Source organism: Halichoeres trimaculatus, unplaced genomic scaffold (genome assembly GCF_033239565.1).
Source record: "Halichoeres trimaculatus isolate MK-OKI-2021-1 unplaced genomic scaffold, fHalTri1.1 fHalTri1_scaffold_6, whole genome shotgun sequence".
Taxonomy (NCBI): Eukaryota; Metazoa; Chordata; class Actinopteri; order Labriformes; family Labridae; genus Halichoeres; species Halichoeres trimaculatus.
This window is the reverse complement of record NW_027437184.1, coordinates 32,687,811-32,707,405: the sequence shown is the minus strand read 5'-3', so window position 1 is coordinate 32,707,405 and position 19,595 is coordinate 32,687,811. Positions and strand designations below refer to the sequence as shown.

General features: G+C 38.9%; 1 long non-coding RNA gene across 1 annotated transcript; it reads right to left on the bottom strand.

Annotated features, from left to right (window-relative positions):
• Positions 1–6,819: 6,819 nt before the first annotated feature.
• On the bottom strand, positions 6,820–9,593 carry LOC141792161 (uncharacterized). Its single transcript, XR_012598357.1, has 4 exons — positions 9,341–9,593; positions 8,692–8,735; positions 7,713–7,845; positions 6,820–7,254 (listed from the first exon to the last, which is right to left on the bottom strand). It is a non-coding gene; the product is annotated as an uncharacterized LOC141792161 (long non-coding RNA).
• Positions 9,594–19,595: the final 10,002 nt, after the last annotated feature.

Below are 19,595 nucleotides of genomic sequence, written 5' to 3'. Positions count from 1 at the left end.
TTTTCCCTTTTATCTATCTATCTATCTATCTATCTATCTATCTATCTATCTATCTATCTATCTATCTATCTATCTATCTAAATACATATATATGATTGATTTTTTGACAACTTTGAACCCTGCTGCTATCATCACCACCACTCATAGTTCAAGTTTATTTGTAGAAACCGCAAAACTTAAGTTTCTCTTACCTGTTTTGCTGCTGTCTCTAGGATTGGTGGTCAGAATCCAGTATGAAAATCTCCACGTTTAGCCTGATGGGCTAGCATGCTAACATTTTAGCCTAATTTTTTTTTTTACCAATATGGTGCTAACAGAAGCTAACAGTTTTACCTTATCTTTGACATAACATGAGACCAGTGTTTCTGCTTATGTTAGTGAAAGTTATGCAATAACTGTCCTAAAGGGGTCTCTACCAATCAGAATCAGGCATCTTACAATGTCAGAAGATTGGAAAAATAGACGAGTAATGAAGACCAACAGGAGGTGAATCCTTGCCCGTGCAAAAATTAAAGTCAAACACTGTAGAAACATGGAGCTACATGAAAAAACTGTAAAAATACAGGGATTTTTTTTACAGTTAAAATACAATTAAAACACAGTATTTCATAGTTTATAAATGTCCGTTATACAGTAAAATAACATATGAATTCAATCAAAACACATTCTAATCAGATTGCTTTAAGGTTAATCTCTGTAATTTTATTGTATAAATTATTTTTTCTAGGAAACAGTCAAATTAATACAGTAATTTCCTGTGAAAATACAATTTTTCCTTTTTACAAGAACAAATTTGAAATGCATAAAAACAAATTCCGTACTTAAAACCAAAAATAATGTCTTCAGATTTACAGTACTTATATGTAATGTTAGCGAAAATTACCATTATTTAACAGATTTTTGCTAAATTATTACAGTCAAACACCTTCAATTTAGTAATAATGAGAAGAGTTCTGCAGAAAAATACTGTAATTTTGTTACAGCAAAATACTTTTTGTTGTTATGGAGTTTTGTAATCGTGAGTGAGTAGGGTACACAGAAGATATAAGACTCTGCTGAACATGTAAGTGTTGCATTGGGGGAACATGCTGCCTGTACAACACTGCATGGACCGGCTGTGTAATTTAAATAACATTGTTATTAAAAACTGACCAACATAGCAAAGACCATCAGCCTATGTCATTTATTAAAAAACAAAACACAACGTAAAAATCACTGAGCACAGGGTCCGCAAAATGGAGCACAGACAGCCACTGACAGACATCCACTCCATGGGGCATAAAGAGCTGGTCTGCCACCTGGTGCCCAGACAGCCAGTCCATGCTACTGGGCACAGACAGCCAGTCTGCACTCTGGAGCGCAGACAGGTGGCTCACCCCCTGAAGCAAAGACAGTCAGTCCATTCCACTGGGTACAGAGAGCCAGTCTGCCCTCTTGAGCACAGACAGCTGGTCTGCCCTCTGGAGCACAGACAGTTGGTCCGCCCCCTGAAGCACAGACAGTCAGTCTATTACACTGGGTACAGACAGCCAGTCCATCCCCTGGGGCGCAGACAGCTAGTGTATCCCCTGGAGCACAAACAGCTGGGTCGCTTCTTGGAGCACAGGCAGCCGGTTTGCGCCCAGGAGTACAAGCATGCTATGCCCACTGTACAGCAGGGTCTCATATCCACAGTGTGTCCTCCTCACTCATAGTTTTAAACGCTGTCACAATAAAAATGATTTTGCTGTGGAATAACAGCTAAACTGTAAAATGATAACACAAACTGATAGAGGACAAAATGACCGGTGATGCATGAAAGGAAAGCGTTTTTAGGAGAAGGGCAGTGTGTTCTGTTTGGAGGTTTTTGAGTTTTTTAAAATTTGTCTCTAATCAAAAAACAGTTCATTCCTGTTTTTTTTTTTTTTTTTTTTTTTTTTTTACAGTTTTTTTTAGTTTTTTTTTTTTTTTTTTTTTACAGTTTTTTTTATTTTTTATTATTTTAATGTAGTTCTCTGTTATAGCGTTTGACTGTAATTTTACAGTATTTGTTTGGAAACTTTGCTGCCAATGCTTTTACCATTTTATTACAGATTTTTATTTTTTCGGTAAAGTCCTGTATTTTTACTGTTATTTCATGTAGTTCTGCTTTTTTAAAAGTGTTTGACTGTAGTTTTACAGTGTTTCACTGTAATTTTGTCTGGAAACTTTCCTGTTAGTGCTTTCACCATTTTTTACAGTCTTTTTAAACAGTGAATTGCAACCATGAGTGAGGAGGGCACAGGGTTCAGCTATACGCTATTATCGGCATAATACCTAAAAAAAACCATCCAGGATGTCATTTTTCAGAAAATTTCTGTAATTTTACAGTTTAGTATAATGTTTTTGGAAAACAGAAATAATACATAAAAAATTTAGGGTTAATTAGCATAAAATTGGGGGGGTGGGGTGACTGTGTAAATTACTGAAAATATCTATAAATCTACTAGCATTTTGTTGTTTTATAAGAAAACAGGGTAGCACTTTAGATTACAGCCCGCGTCTTACAGTGTAGTTTCCCGTCTCTTACAGTGTAGTTTCGTCAACTGTAGGGGTAACTCTCACACATGTACCTTGACATTTTGCGGTACCTATCGGGTAGTTACGCTCTCGTCTTACAGTGTTAGTCCTGGAGTCTTACAGTGTAGTTTCGTCAACTGTAGGGGTAACTCTCACACATGTACCTTGACATTTTGCGGTACCTATCGGGTAGTTACGCTCTCGTCTTACAGTGTAGTTTCCTGTCTCTTACCATGAACTTGTCAAAACAGTGTAATTTTCCTGGGCATATGCTTTTGCTGTTAATGTGCCACTTCCTCTTAACAATTAGTATGGTGAATAAAGTAGACCAATGATGAACCTAAACACTGTAATGTATTGATGAGTATGTGTTTCACACAATAATGATAAGACTTGCAGATGTAAAAAAAAAAAAAACTTTATTTTTTTAAACACACAGAGACCCCACATAGTAATTCACCTTTGAAGTAACCCGGCCATTAAGTTAACACTTGCCACTGCTTACTGTCTAACTGTCCAGTACTTCCACTGCGACAACCCACTACTTTACCTGTAACTACTGGTCAACAACTGGAACCGGGCTGGATTATAAAGTGCACACTTGTTGATTTACTTACTGTGTAACTACCCACTACTTTACTGTAACTACTGGTCAACAACTGGAACCGGGCTGGATTTTAAAGTGCACACTTGTTGGCTTTACTTACTGTTTAACTACCCACTACTTTACTGTAACTACTGGTCAACAACTGGAACCGGGCTGGATTTTAAAGTGCACACTTGTTTGCTTTACTTACTGTGTAACTACCCACTACTTTACCTGTAACTACTGGTCAACAACTGGAACCGGGCTGGATTATAAAGTGCTCATTTATTGGCTTTACTTACTGTGTAACTACCCTCTACTGATGTGCACTTTATACTTAAGTCCAGTTCCAGGTGTTGACCAGTAGTTACAGGTAAAGTGCTGGGTTGTTGCAGTGGAACTGTTGAAGCTACTGACATCTGTGTTTCTATGATGAATAATGCTTGGACACTTTATCCACACAGATACTCCGGTCAGAGAGTAAAGGCAGATACACAGTTCACAGTTCAGTCTTTTATGTATCCTTTAAGAAACAGCATTACAGCAACGGCCGGATGCATGGAGATTGAATGAACGAAGAGGATGAATCATGTGTGTGACATCAACGTCCAACAGCCACTTATCAGTAGTGCATCTCAACAGGGTTGGCAGTGTATGGTATCTGAGACAATAAATAACAGAAGGTGAATCAAAGACAGTGTCTACCAGACGTTAATGATGCGCCCACTAGCTATTTAGCATTAGCAGTGCAACGTAAGGGAAACAAGAGCCAAAATTCCTGCCACACAAACAAACATAAACTAAATGTTCATTCCTCACTCAACACTCCTTAAAGATAGCTTCTAAGCTATTAAAGTACTTACTTCCTCAAGAATGCATCACTGATAACTTATAAGATGTTTTGAAGATGCTTTTAAACAATCGCGGAATCTCCGTTCGGGATATACAACTTTTAGGACCCCAGGCTGCCCGCATAAAGGCATGAACGCAAATACGCAAAATCCTAAGGACCCCGGTCTGCCCTCCAAGTTGCCTGAATAAAATTATATACAAAATGCTTACAACACATTAACGAAGAACAGAGGCAATTTATAACAGAAAATACTGGATAGTTAGCCAGTAAGCAAAGACAAGTGTGATCTTAATGGATCAGTAACTTAAAAGGAGAATTACAATGTGGGGTCTCTGTGTGTATAAAAAAATAAAGATATTTTATACGTCTGAATATCATTATTATGTGAAACCCATACTCATCAATACATTACAGCTTTTAACTTTATCACTGGTCTACATAATCTTTATCCATGCTGATTCTTAAGAGGAAGTCATACATCAAGGTTTGCATAGTTAGAGCATATGTCCAGGAAAATTACACTGTTTTGATAAGTTCATGGTAAGACACGGGAAACTACACTGTAAGACTCCAGGACTTACACTGTAAGACGCGAGCATAACTACCCGATAGGTACCGCAAAATGTCAAGGTACATGTGTGAGAGTTACCCCTACAGTTGACGAAACTACACTGTAAGAGACGGGAAACTACACTGTAAGACGAGAGCGTAACTACCCGATAGGTACCGCAAAATGTCAAGGTACATGTGTGAGAGTTACCCCTACAGTTGAGGAAACTACACTGTAAGACGCGGGCTGTAATCTAAAGTGCTACCGAAAACAGAAAAAATCTGTTAAAAGTTACAGACAATTTCTTGTCAAATTAAATTTTTTTGACAGTGCTCATTTAGTCCAATCATCATTAAAATGTTTTTTTATGAGTTGGTAAACTCCGTATTTCTTGTCTTACAATAGTAAATGCCCCTAACCAGTAAAAGTCTGATCCTATGGCTGATATAATCTTACTCATCTGAAAGCCAACCTCAGGCTGAACCTGGAACTTCCCACTCGTTACCTTTACAAACACCAATGTCTCTTCATCTTTTCCATCTTCACACTCGCCCAAACATTGCCCCGTCTCCTGGTGTTTATTTTGTTGCAGATGTTTGGTGCAGAGATGAACCATTGACCCCCACCCTCAGGTCTCACACCCATTGTGTGAGGAGGGACGGGGGCGTGACCCTGGCCGTCACAGGATGACATAGGTGATGAGGCTGTATAGGAGCGCGGGGTGAGGGACAGTGACATCACACACATCCAGCCCAGAGGGAGGATGTGAGATAGACACCCACAATCTGGTTTGTTTTCAGTTTTAAGTGGGTGAGAAAGGGGGCTGGAGATAAGGAGAGAAATACATCATCTGCTTATTTCTTATTTTTCAATTAGGTCAGAGCATGCTGGGAAACTTACACCTCAGAGGCAGTGTGGGCTATAAGTTAAAGCCTGATAAGTCAGGGGTTTATTAAAGGTCAGCTTTAATGAGGTTTCCTGCTCGATTGTTGTATTTGTAGTCTAAAACCTCTGAGGCTGATCCAGATGTTTCACCCTGGTTTGTTTTTGTGTGTGGTCGAAGCAAAGGGTCGTGACTTTCTCATGATTACTGTCTTCTTCCCACCACTGACGATGCATTTTTAATCTTAACCTCCTCCAGACCTTAAACCAGAAACCCCTCGTCGGACTGACCACATCATACATACATAAGAGGGTCCACAGGGTCTGTACGAGGAGCAGGTGATGAGAACCCAGATGTACAGCGACCCAGTTTAAAGGGAACATACACTTCCTTCCAGGACTTCTGAGTGGAGATAAGTGTGGAGCAGCTCTGTCAGATAAAACCTGTGGTGATTCAGTTTTATCAGACGGGAGCAGGGAAAGAGGCTGATTCGTGCGGCACGTACCGTCTCGTCTGTGTTCACTTAAAGTCGGTGTCAAGGACTTTTCTACACACGTTATGTAATAATTGTGTCTAATCTGTGATGGGCTAGAGTAGTGGTTTTTGTACAGTTCCTGTAAGCAGCTGATAAAATGACTGACCTACACTGTAAAACCCGATAAGTTAACTGAACTAAAAAATTTTGTTGAAACTGATTACATAAAAATTTTTAAGTTATGCTAACTCAGGTTTGTAAGTTAAAGTAACAAGGCTATTCTGAGTGACACTAACTTAATTTAACATGTAGGGATAACTTTTTTTATTGAGTAACTTTGTATGTTTTATTTGAGTTTAGATAACAAAGAGGGTTTAAGTACTATCAACTTAAATGTTTTGTTTAACTTCACCACACTTGTTTATGTAAATCCAACTTATTTTTTTTAATTTTAAATAACCTATGCTAACTCACCTATAGTTAAAAGATTTCAGTCAGTTAAAATCAAAAAAGCATGTGCAGTGCTTAAAAATTTCTTTGAAACTGATTACATAAAATTTTTTAAGTTGCTGTAACTCAAAACACACCTCACTTACACAAACTGTGAGTGCACACAAAAAGCTCAAATGCAAGTCACTTTATTAAATGACTGAAACATTACCAACCAACACTTCTGAAAAAAATGTTTAGCAAACCAGTTAGTTACTTCAAAACTTCAAGTTTTTTTTAAATCACACAACCTCTCTTACTCTTACAGGTAAAAAAAAACACATTTTCACTTAAAAAACACTAGTCCAGTAATTACAGGACACACAGTTAATCAAAAAATAGAACTGCATAATGACCCATGGGCACTTTTAACACTAAAGAAATAGCAACTTCTGCAAAATCATTGAGCTCATTTTGCTTCATATCTTGACTCAAACATGCCTAAAACAGTAAGGAGTTCAACTTAAAATTGAACAGCAATATTTTCAAACCACATAATAAAGATTTAGTACACAGTCTTCTGGGGAGTATCAGTCAAATTTGTTGAACTTTCGTGGTTCAAATTGAAATCAATTAGTTGACAAAAGGTCACTATTAGGGCTCAAGACCCCAGGCTTTGACTCTCCATCCTCCAGGTCTATCAAGAATTTGTTTCAAGTCAGATGTATGGGTGAAGTCCGTTGTGTATCTCAGAGCAGTACATATATCAGTCCAAAAAGCACAACGTACCCTTCAGCCAGTCTCGGAAAGTGGCAGCTATGTTCTCAAGCACAGCAGCAACCTTATCAGGGCAGAAGACCTCAGTATCTGTTGAACTGGAAGTGACTGAGAGGAGCCTCACTGGTATGTCATCAACCTGTGGTCCATCTGGCTGTGACACCTAGAGAAAATAACAGAACTGTTATAAAATGAACACCAAAGAAACATAACGTGGTTGCCTGAAAGCGAAAGTGTACCCCTAACAAACACTGAATCCAGAAACATAAATCCAGAGTACTCTTAACACAGCTATGTAGGAAGGGCATGGGGGAGAGCAACATGTTGAGCATTGACATCAACTTGTTCTGGGGCAATGAGAAAGCATCCTGAGGTTTAGATTCTTGATAAGGAAGGCATACAGCTACTAACCAAAGGAAATACCTCACAATGGTTGCAGTCCAGCTGGGTGATGCTTACCAATTTTCACATGACAAAGTGAAGAGTAATAAAACAACGTTGGTCAATAATTGTGTCATCATTCAGCCCTGCTGTAGTATAAAGTCATAGGATCTCCAACAGAGGTTCATCAAAACTCCAAGTTCCACTATCAACATGCACAAAGTACAAAAAAACCCTCACCTGGAGGTCATAGGAGCTGGAGAGCCTATATAAGACTCCTGCCTCTTCTCTGTGCAAGCAGCTTTCTTCCCCCACTAACTCTGAAGACGAAGAGCTGCAGTCTTCAGGTTGATGTTTGTGATTCTGTGACATACTGAATAAATCAAAATAAATAGAAAAAAAATGTATGTAGCTGTAAGGAAAGTTTAACTTACAATGTAAAAAGCACAATGTGACATAAAATGGACATTCCATCATCTCATGTTGTTTTTAATGTATTCTTAAATTACTGGATACAATTTTGACTTTTTACTCATTTTCACTAGTCACAAATATTTCGGTGTGTAAATTTGTTTCATAAGTTTTCAACAAATTTAGTCACTGACATGTACTGTGGCCAGTAGGTGTCAATTTGCAAACTCCACAACATGACTGCCCACAGAACAACACAAATTCAAGCGCCACAACACAACGGAAGTACAGCCACAACAGAAGTTAAGGAGAGGTCAGTTATCCCAACAGACACAGAAGCTGTGAAAGTAAGTAAATGATTGTTTTCTTTTTTAACTCCAGCTATGATAAATGTAGCTAAGGCTAAAATCATGACATGACAGATTCATAATGCTAAATATAAGATGACACACTACTGGTTAATATAGAAATATAAGTGCCACGAAGCAGATCACAAGGTGGGACCCCTACAGGATACATTTATTAGCTGAAGTTAAAAAAGAAAACAATGCTTTACTTATTGTTCTGTGTCCATTGGAAAAACCGATCTCTTTTAACTTAATTTGTGGCTGCACTTACGTTGTGTTGTGGCGCTTGCTATTAGAACTCTAAACACAGGGGAAAAGCAATTCTGACTTACAAAGTTTGGAATTACATGTCAGTAAACATGATTTGGATTAAATTTGCTGCAGCACATTATATTTCAAATGACAGCCACTGTGCAAAAAGGGATATTTTACACACTCTATAGACATAATGAACTCAATACCTGACTGGAGACTCCTTGCATCAGTCCGTTGCTTCCATTTGAAACTATACAACAAAAGAATTGTAAAATTAGAAAGCAGTTAAATTTGAAAAAAATAAAATAAAATAAAAAAAAAATCCAATAAAATGTGTTTTCAGAGAAGGTGTTCATTGCAAATGAGAGTTAAAAATAAGTCAAAAAACCTGAAGTATGTTTGGAGAAAATCATCTCCCAGGGCAGAAAAATGTCCCAGCTTGCTCTTTTTAAAATCTTAACTGTTTAAATTCATTGAATGAACAACTAAAATATACACTGAGGGGCTCTTTATACTCTGGGCTTAAAAACTGTTGCTTCTAAACCAGGCATATTTTAACATACTAGTTATTTTTAAACTGTTCATTAACCCTTAAGTGTCTGGAAATGAATTAGTGGCCTGATTCAAACCTCACATTTTAAAACTAAGTACAGATTTCCCCCTTTATGTGTCAAAAAAAATAAAAAATTAAATCTCAATTCCCCGAGCAGCTGTTTAAAATGTATGTATGGGGCAAACGTTAAGAGAGTAAAGTAATCAAATTGGTATGAAAATGCTTTTTTGTTCACACACGAAGTAACATGCAGGAAATACATAAAATAGTGTTGAATTGTTGAAAAAGAAGATTTTACTTACCAGAAAAGCCCGCCTTTGGACAACATTAAGGCAGCAGCGGTCAGTGTGCCAGCACAGCAGAGACGGATAACGAGAATTATCTCTCATACCTGCGCAGGAAATCTAACTCACAGCCTTTGTAAGGTCCAACAAACGACAAAAACTACAACGGCGAAAAAAATATAATAATTTATCTACCAACAACGTTCTCAAGTTCTCTCCGCGAGTTTCTAACGATCAAGCTCTCTGATGCGAGGAGCAAAGATGGCGGATTTCTCAGACGGTTCACTGAGAGCAGGTTCGTGCGTGACCGTGACGTCATCGAAAGTGAAAGTTAGATGAATTAAATAATTTGAGTACATTGACTAAAAATACTGAAAGTGATTAAGTAATATTTACTCAAAAATAAAATCTCGTTCTAGCAACTCAAACAAATAGAGGTCAAATAGACTTTTTGAAAATATGAGTTGATGGAACTCAACTTTTTTATCAAGCTTTTACTGTTGGGTCTTACAGTGTACATGAAGTTCCTGAAAACATCCGTGGTTACAGGTCAACCTCTGCGACAAAACTTCACTACATGTTAAGAGTTTTTATCAGAACTTTCTCAGAGTGAAAGTGTTTAATTCATTACACAATGAAAGGAGGAAAGTCATTTTATTTTACTAGAGTTCTCAATTCCTTGAATAAATATCTGTTTTTTGTTATTTTTCATTTTTGGGGGAGCTAGAGACTCAAAACTGAATTTAAAACTGATTTAACTTATATGCACTAAGTATTAGTCTGGTTGTGTAGTACAACCTCCTGTATTCTTCACACGTCTGGGCTGTGGGGTGGGGTGGGTTGGCATGATGGACGGAAGCCTTTGCAAACAAAGAAAAACATCCAAGCTCCACCACCTTCACCAAAATCTCATCTGAAGTCTCCCAAAAGCATGTGGGAAAATATATCCTGGAAACCAAGGCTGAACTTTTTGGCTATAATTCAAAAAAACAACACTGCACATCGGCAAAAGAGCAGGATACCACAGTGAAGCATGGTGGCGTACTGCATCATGCTCTGGGGCTTTAGTGTACGTTTATATGCAGCTTAGGAAATCAGACTATTAAGATGTAAACAGTTTAGTCAGACCAATAATAGAACAAGCATTCTGATATAGAATAGAATAGAATAAATAGAATAGAATAGAACAGAATAGACTAGAATAGAAAATACTTTATTTATCCCATAGGAGAATTAAGGAGGATTCACTGCAGTAATCAAGAAAACAAAAGTAAGAAAGTGTATAGAAAGAGCAAAAAGGTCCATAAGAAAATAGATGCTGACAGCTTGTCCATCATTGTCCAGTTTAGCCAGCCTCTACCTCTACAGGGTCCATGACTGAGCTTCTTCAGCAGTCTGTTCAGTCTCTGTCTCCTGGATCCTGTCTGCCCACAGCAGGTGAAGCTCTTCCAATGTGGCGTTGGTGTCTGATGTTAGCTCCGTTAGCCATGTTTGTGAATAGCATGATGCTACTCTGCCCTCTGGTATTCCCTCTGTAGCTGGGTTAGCACAGCTAGCTCGTCCATCTTATTGGAGATAGATCTTACGTTCCTAATAACGATGGATGGAAGGACAGGTCACAACTGAGAACCAGCACATCCTCCTCATCTCCGTCTCCTCACCTTGTGGGGAAACATCGGGTCTTGTACCGGTTAGCATTGACATGCTACAGACTGCCAACAGCTGATTTAACATGTAAACAATGCAGCCATGGTTACATATGGGATTTCCAGACAAACACAGGAGAAAAAGTAGTAAAAATATTACTGAAGCCACAAAAAGTTTGGTGCCAACAACCAACAAATGAGCCATATAAAGTAATGATCCACTCCAAGTACAATGCAGACTGCGTTTGGATTTAACCAGGACTCAGCAGATTTCAGAGTTCAGCGTGAGCTAATTTCACCTGGAAGAGGAAGTGTATAGCCATGATAAATAGAGTCGCTGCACTTCAACACAATAAACAAACACAAAGTGAGCTGATGCATGAGAAACATAAAGAACCTGTGTGTCCCATATTTTAAGACTAGAAATGACCAGATTCACCTGTTTCCTTTACTTCACCGTGAATGAAGTTATGTGGGTGAGGTGAATGCATCTATAATTTAGAGCCACCACAAAAAATAGTTTGTTTCTGTTTGTTTGTTTCTGTTTTTTTTTTTTTTTAAGGAAATTAGAGCTGTGCATTGCTTGAAACAGTATGTGAGGTAGACTGATTCATGACATACCATGAATTTTTTCGAAATCAGTGCAACATCGAGATGGTTTTTGGTCTACTGTAGAACTACTAAATTTAGGCTAAATTAGTCATCTTTCTGTGGTAACTGTTGAAATAAAATCTTTGATTCCTTAGAATTTGTCTGCCTCACAGCAGATTCATTTCCCACTCATTTACAGTTTAGCTCATCTTCCTTCTTTGTGTCAGTAACAGCTGGCTGCTTTGCCAGGACTTAGTTCGCAGTCAAAACCACAGAACAGCTGGAGCCACATGGCCGATGGTTTCCTCTGCTTCCATTCCCAATGATGAGCCTCAACTTTTTTAATGTTGGACTGTGAAACCTCAAACCTGTTGACTCTGGGCCTGGCTCAACCCATTATGTTTTTTTTTATTTTCTTTAAAGTAAAGTTAAATTTGATCTGGTATTGCTATGGGAGTATTTCATTTCAAAAGTCAACCAGATCTTATAATGTGATTTCAGTGCACACCTTCCTGTTCTGCTTGATCTACTCTGTGCTAATCAAAGTATCACTGCTCCAGTGACACGGTACATCTCATGTATGAGCACAAGCACATATACATAACAAGGACCTGCCATATAATCCGTGATGTATAATCGCCACAACTGCCAACAACCAAAAATTGCCACCTTGCCTAATCACTTGTGTAAGAGGGCTGTGCTGGACCAAAACGACTGAACATTAGCCAAAATGTCACTGAGGTTGAAGCCATGTTCTCCATTGTGCTGACTCTGATGAGTCTGCGCTGTTTATTAACAGACGTTCCAAGATGACGTAGACAGGCCATGAGTGTGTTGTACTATGACATGTTAGTGTATGTACAAGAGGCAATTGCACTTAGGTCTGGTTCATAGTGTCGTAGTGTGAATACAGGCCGTACCAACCAGCAGAGGAGCGGTGCCTCTCCTCGCCTTTAAATGCCCTGCTGCTGAGGCGCAGCGTCTGATTGGTCTGAGTGATCCCCAGCACCACGGAAACAGTGCTGGTAGCGGAGACGGTCAGAGCCGCTGTCCCTGCAGCAGGAGAATGGACAGCGGGGGACGCGAAGCGTGTCACCTTGTGGGCCAGCTCCCGGGACAGATGTAATCTGTTCCTTTGTTATTAATAGGAGTACAAAATGAAGAGACAGTTACACAGCTGGCTTATCCATTCAGAATACTTTTGATCCACCTGCACTCCTGGTTTGTCATCGACAAATAGCAGAACCTTTGGTGATATACTGTATATTCTCCCGGTGTCTCCACCTCATCCTCCTTACAATAATGTACTCCATCTTTTTAGATCACGTTGAAAATAAAGACTAAAACAGAGAAATATGGGAAATCACTGGTAAATCCTGAGTGACAAACATTTATTTTGTCTCTTTTTTCTTCGTCTTTTCTCTCCCTCTTTTCTTTAATTTAAAAGGAAATGAGAGAACCAGATATATACTCAGTATCAGATGTTAAGGCTGTTTATTGTTTAATTGTAAGATGTGCATCAAACTTCCAGCAGCCGTCAGGTTAACTTTCCATTATGACAAACGGCTTTAATCTGACATCAGATGTGACGGGACAATTAATATAGATATAAATGTATATGCTGGTTCAGACAGTTACATTAAATAGTGAATACTGTGATTGTTTATTGCATTAAAATGTGCCTGACACTCTGGAAACCTGCCTCTGAGGCTTTGTTGACATGTGCACACATGTGCACCCGTCACCAAATTACAGCTGTGTGGGGTGCGCTACGCTTTGCGCCAAGGATAGACCAGGTTGGAGCTGGCGAGCTTTCAGCGCACTTTTTTGGCACGTAATTGTCACTGCGCCAACATGAATCTGCTGACACCTCCCCCTGGTGCACTGTGGACCCCTTGACACACCCATCTCTGCGCAGACGTCCTACCAAATTGTCAAATTGGCAGCGCACGTGGTGCGCCGCACGAAATTAGCACTGCGCAGGGTGCACCAGGCTTGCACCCCTTGAGCTGCGTCACGAAATTAGAGCCCTATATGTCAGAATACTAACAGGCAAATGAAAGAAAAGTTACGTACAGGCTCATGGTTGGCTTCATAACTACAGCAAGGTTCCAAACAACTGAAAACTTTGCTATAACAACTTTGAGACACTAGATGGCCTACTTAAGTTAATAACGTGTATCAAAGTTCCTTTTATTTCTTAGATTCCTTAAATTTTCTCTCAAACTTGGTTTTGTCCTTGGCTTTCAGAGAGCTACTCATTTTCTGAGTTTCTGAGGTTTTAATCTGATCTAAATGTAGGGTACCTCCCCCTCTTTTATGTCTCTTTTATCTCTATTCCTGCTGTTTTGAGGGATCATGGGGCACTTTAACGTCCTAATGTTGTAGATGTTTTTCCTCTGTCTCTGGTGTTTTGGAACAGCTGTGGTGATCTCACTGACTGACAACAAATCAACCTACAGGTACAGATAAAGTAACCTGAACCTGAAAACAGTACATCAACATCATGTGATGTGTGACTCTGACTTATTTTTAGTCATTAACGTCCAGAGATATCCAGATGCAGTCACCAAATTCATATCTATTAACTTACAAACTCTGTTAAATGCTGTTGACACAAAAAACCTGTAAAGCTATTTTTGTACAGAGGAATTGATAAAGAATTCAATCGATAAGCTGAACTGATAAGGTATAAATAAAAATGTTATCAATACCCATCTCTAGCTGTGAGGGGTTTTAACAGTTCATGAAACAAACCAAAACTTGGACTTTAATTGGATAAATTCTAAAACCTTAGTTGAAGGACAGGTATCAGACTTTGCTGATCAATTTTCCTTCATGTTTGAAGAGTCAACATTTGTGCTACAAATCATTGATAAAAAAAAAAAAAAGACATAGAGATTTCTTTCTTCAAAAAACTTTTTTTTTTTTTTTTTACACATGTAGAGATTAAAGAAGCAAAGATGGCTTTGACCACAGGGGGCGCCAAAATCAACACACATCAACATCTCTTGACTGAAATGTGTCTAAGCCCCATTTACACGACAACATTTCACACCAAAACACAAAAATACAGAGAAAGAAATCTGCATTTACATGGAAATGCTGGGAACTGAAAGCGCTGTCGTAAGTATGCCAGGCCTGTAGTTGGCGCTATAACTGTCTTGTCCTAGAGCGGCTTTTGTTTTTTCTACGTTTCATCCTAAAACTGTTGTTGTGTAAACAGCTCCACGTGGTTTGAGGCTCATAGCCATGGCATGTTCAGCCCAAACGGAGTCAGACCTTGAGTCTCTGTCGTGATTTGATATAACTCAAAGGTAAAGACAGAAAAGAGCTTAAGCTGAACTGAAAATGAACAAGTTTCCTCCTTAATGTGTGCTCTTATATCTCACAAAACATATAAAACCAGTGATTAACTTTTCAAGAGCCACTTTCAGACAAGATTAAGCTTTAATGATGTTATAAAAAATCACCTGCACGATAAAATCTGTAGACTTTATCACTCCTCCCTGCAGATAGATTCTTGTATTTATGTGAACAATTCATGAAAGAGATCTCGTGTGTGTGTTATCTTCCTGCAGGGTTTGATAACCTCAGATAAACTTTCTGCAGACCTTTTGGAGTTGCTGACTTTAGCGCTGAAGCCCTGAAACATCTCTAAAACGTCACTTTTCATTTCTGTCAGGATGTGTCAATGAGTCGGAAACCAGGGCAGGAAACGCATGGCTTTGCATTCCTGTGTCGTAACACATAACCAGAAACTTTCCTCATCACTTTTTCAGACTTTTAAGATGACTAATGCTGGGGTGGCTCCACTGCTGCTAAGTGCTCTTTATGCCTCAAACAGAGCTGAGGTGAGCCAGCAGGAGGCCCGTTTAAAAAGCACAGGAAAGTACAGGAGATCAGCAGCAGTGACGCAGCAGCAGAAAATCCCACCAGGGGAAAAGGTAGAGACACCTTGTCCACGCTGAGACAATGAGAAACAAAGTGTGTCACGTCATGGCACCAAACCATTCTTTATTCACCAGGATGCAGTGAGGAGGGAGGGACAGAGGGAGGGAGAGGCTGCTGAGTCAGAACAGACAGGTGGTGGGGGAGCAGGGGAGTGAAACGTCACATCACACACTCAAAAAAGGAACATTGGTGTTTGTTCAATCAGCATAAATAAAACATGTAGCTTCTACTAGATTATTTCATGTTCAGTGGTTGAACATGATTGAAACATGTTTCAGCATGATGTGTAAAATTGTTAAAACAACAAGATCACTTTATGTTAACTCAACCTAATTGGTTTCGGTAGGAATCCCATCTGCAACACCTCTCCAGAGCAGGAGGTGGCAGTAATGTGCAATAGGCCCGATTCATCAGAGAGCAGAGCCAGAGGATAACCTGCACTGTAAAAAGTCTTTCAATCAGTTGAGGTGATATAATTTTTTAATCAATCCAACTCAATATTTGTAAGTTAAGGTTTCCAATGTTTTTTAGTGGATCATATCAATTTGAAATTCTGCGTCGCTACAACTAATAAAAAGAAGTAGTTGGACCAATTTGAATTAATTGCTTTAATTGGTCTCACCTAAATAAAATAAGTTCTTTATGATGAAGTTCACAAGTTCAATTAACACAACTTAATAAGTCAAATAAATTAAATATTTAATTCTTCTAAAATCAATATTTTGCATGAATCCAACTTAAAATCTTAAGTTGTTTCAACTCAATAATCTGCTAAACCCAAAAGGAAAAACCATGGATGAGGAGGGAACACTGCGGATATGAGACCCAGATGCGCATACCACGCAGGGTCAGTGTGTCTGTGCTCCATGGCATGATGCAGCTGCCTGTCTGTGGTCCACTGCGCTGGCTAGCTGTCTGGCTGTCTGTCTGGCTGGCTGGCCATCTGTGCTCCATGACATAGGCTGCTTGTCCTGGCTACCTGGCTGTCTGTGCTCCACGACACTGAGGGTTCCAATTGAAATACTCTCTCAATAATGGTAATTCAAATATAACTTAAGACAAAACCCAGTTTGTCATTTCTGATCATACTTTTAGCCCATCAACACATTTCATTAATATATAAAATATTTAACATGCTTAAAAGTCCACGTCACAGGGCACAGACAGCAAGTCTATGCCATGTGGAGCACAGAAAGCCTGTGCCCTTGGCCGGTTGACATCTTAATGTACAGCTGGGTCTAATATCCACTGCACTTCCTCCTCACTCACGGTTTGAAATGAGTCAATTCAATAACTCAATACAATTCAGTTCGATGAACATGGATTTAGTTGTGATCTCTTAGGAAATTTGAGTAAAATCTACCATGTGTATTTGAGTTACAACAAAAAATGTTATTAATTTGAAATAACTTAAAGATAACATGTACATTAAGATTAAATAAATTATCTAGAGCTAGATAAAGATATTGCGTGTAACTGCTAAAATTAATAAAATTGGGTTTTTTCAACAAAACATTTTTTTCAGTGCATGACTCCTGCACAACAAACACAGCCTGCTGCATGCTGGGACAGCTCTCTGAGGAGACCTCTCTGTGCTCTGATGGTCAAGTCGCCAGACCAAGCAAAAAGACAATAAAAGTGAAGTCATGCTGTACAGGAAGTTGACTTCTGAGAAGATGAGCGCAAGAATAAGAGAGCAAAGAATCAGCATCTTCTTTGGAAAGTGACGCATGGCACCAGTTAGAGTTCTCCAGAAGCTACTTCTGAGGTCAGGATGTTTACTGGGGAATTAAAAAATGCTACAGACATCCTTATCAACACGGTTTTTAGAGGAAACTTCAAACTGAAAGGAAAAGCAGACATGCAGTTAATAATTTCCTCTAATCTCTCTGAGTGTCAGATATCATATCAGAACTCCTGCACCCTCACGTCTGTGTGCCAGGTAGTCCTCAGAGTGAGACCCAGGAGGAAGTCAGCTAAGCGTGGTGTGAGGACTGCAGTACGTGATAAAGACGACCAGACTTAACCTCCCAAAGCTCCCACATTTTGCTCTTTACAAGTTCCACAGTTTAACACCTGCTGACTCTGTAATGGCTTTACACCAAGATAGAAAAATCCTCCTTTTTTATCCCACTCAAGAGTCTGTGAATAATATCAACTGTATTCAACATGGGTGTACCAGCGGTACCATGGTGTCTGTAGAGGTGATATGAAGCTCAAATATGGAAGTTTCAACCAGAATACCTTTATCATTGTATGTAATTTACAGTCATCTGTTTCATTATTTGACATTAAGAAGAAAGAGGAGTGACATCAACCTGCATCACCATGGGTTGAGTCACCGGCTGAAGTTTACAGGAATTTTAGCGCCTGAGGTAAAACAGAGTCCATATGAGGTGTACACAGAATAATTATGACTAAATGACTAATCAAAAAAAAAAAAGGCAGATAGCTTAGTTGACATCAAGAATAACCATTGGTTGCAGCCATAATATGACAATAAACATGAACCATGACCATGAAAATAAAACCCACAAATACACTTCCCTGTTACACCTATGATCCAAAAGTCGTACAGAGTATAAAGCTGCTTTGATTAGGTTTAAGGCTCAGTTGAGGAAATAATTATTAGTCAATAAAAGTTGAATGGAGAACTGTGTTTACCAGGAATCAGGAATACTTTATTAATCCCAAGGGGGAAATTTGGTATTTCCATTGGCCTTCACATAATACAGCAGGTGGAAAATGAGACGTAATAGAGTCATAAGATAAAATAAGTCTGAGATATACAGTAAAATATGCAATAAAGTATCAGTAAGTATCAAATAAGCAATAATTACTAATCAGATAAAAACATTAAGAAGTAAGATAAGGCAAGATAAAGTATTCTGAACAGATATTGCACTAAGTGGACAGTACTAAACAGGATATGGAGATATATAAAACAGATATTACATTTAAACGAACTGTGTTTAACAGAGTATTGTACTTAGGTGTACTGAGATTATACAGATATTGCACATGGTGGACTGTATTAGACAGATATTGCACTCAATGTATTGTTCTGAGCAGGTATCGCACAAAAAGAACTTTATAAGGCAGATATTGGACTTAGTGAAAATGTATTGACATATTTTGTATGAAATAAACGGAATCAAAAAGACGTATTGCACATTAGAGAACAAGCTAAATATGTAAACCTAGTTTTTTAATCCTGTGTTCAGTTCAAAGGGAGGAGTTAAAAAGCTTGACGGCCACAGGCAGAAATAGAGATGGGTACTTTTCACATTCAAAATGATACGGTACAGATGCCTGGTACCTGGCAATCGGTATGGGTACTCAACAGTACCAGTTTTGGTACTTTTGTGTGTGCTTATGTGGCAATGAATATTGGTTTGTTTAACAACAAAATCTCCTTCTAACACATCAATGATTTAATATATAACCATGCTGTGTTCATGTCCAGTATGGAAAATCTCCTTCTCTTCCACTCCCTTAAAGTAATAAGGATGTGTTTAGATATCTAAACATGGTACTGTTTGATTTTACGTGAATCGGTACCACAGATGGAATTTGGTCGGTACCTATAAAAGTACCTTAGTCAGTATCCATCCCTAGGCAGGAATGACCTCCTGTGTCTTTCTGTGGTGCTTCATGGAGGAATCAGTCTTGCACTAAATGTACAAGACTGAGGAGGGTGAAGAGGAAGGGAGACAAAACCGTCCCCTGTGGACTCAGGGTTCCTGACCACACTGCCAGACTTACAGTGTGAGAGGCGTACATACTGTGGTCTGACAGTGTAGTCAGCAATCCACGAGGTGGGGGGAGCATCCACCTGCTTTGCGGCCGTCTTCTCACCCATTAGGACTAGTCTGATGTTGTCAAAAGCACTGGAAAAGTTTTTTGACACTGTAGGACCAGCTGCATTGGGTGAGAAGATGGCTGTGATGCAGGTGGATGTTCCCCTCATCTGGTTATCTTTCGTTACGCAATGAAGCAAGGCTTTATTACGACTTTACTTTACTTTACAACTGAGGTGCTTCTCAGTAGTATTTGTGTTACAAAGGGAAGTTTTTCCTTGC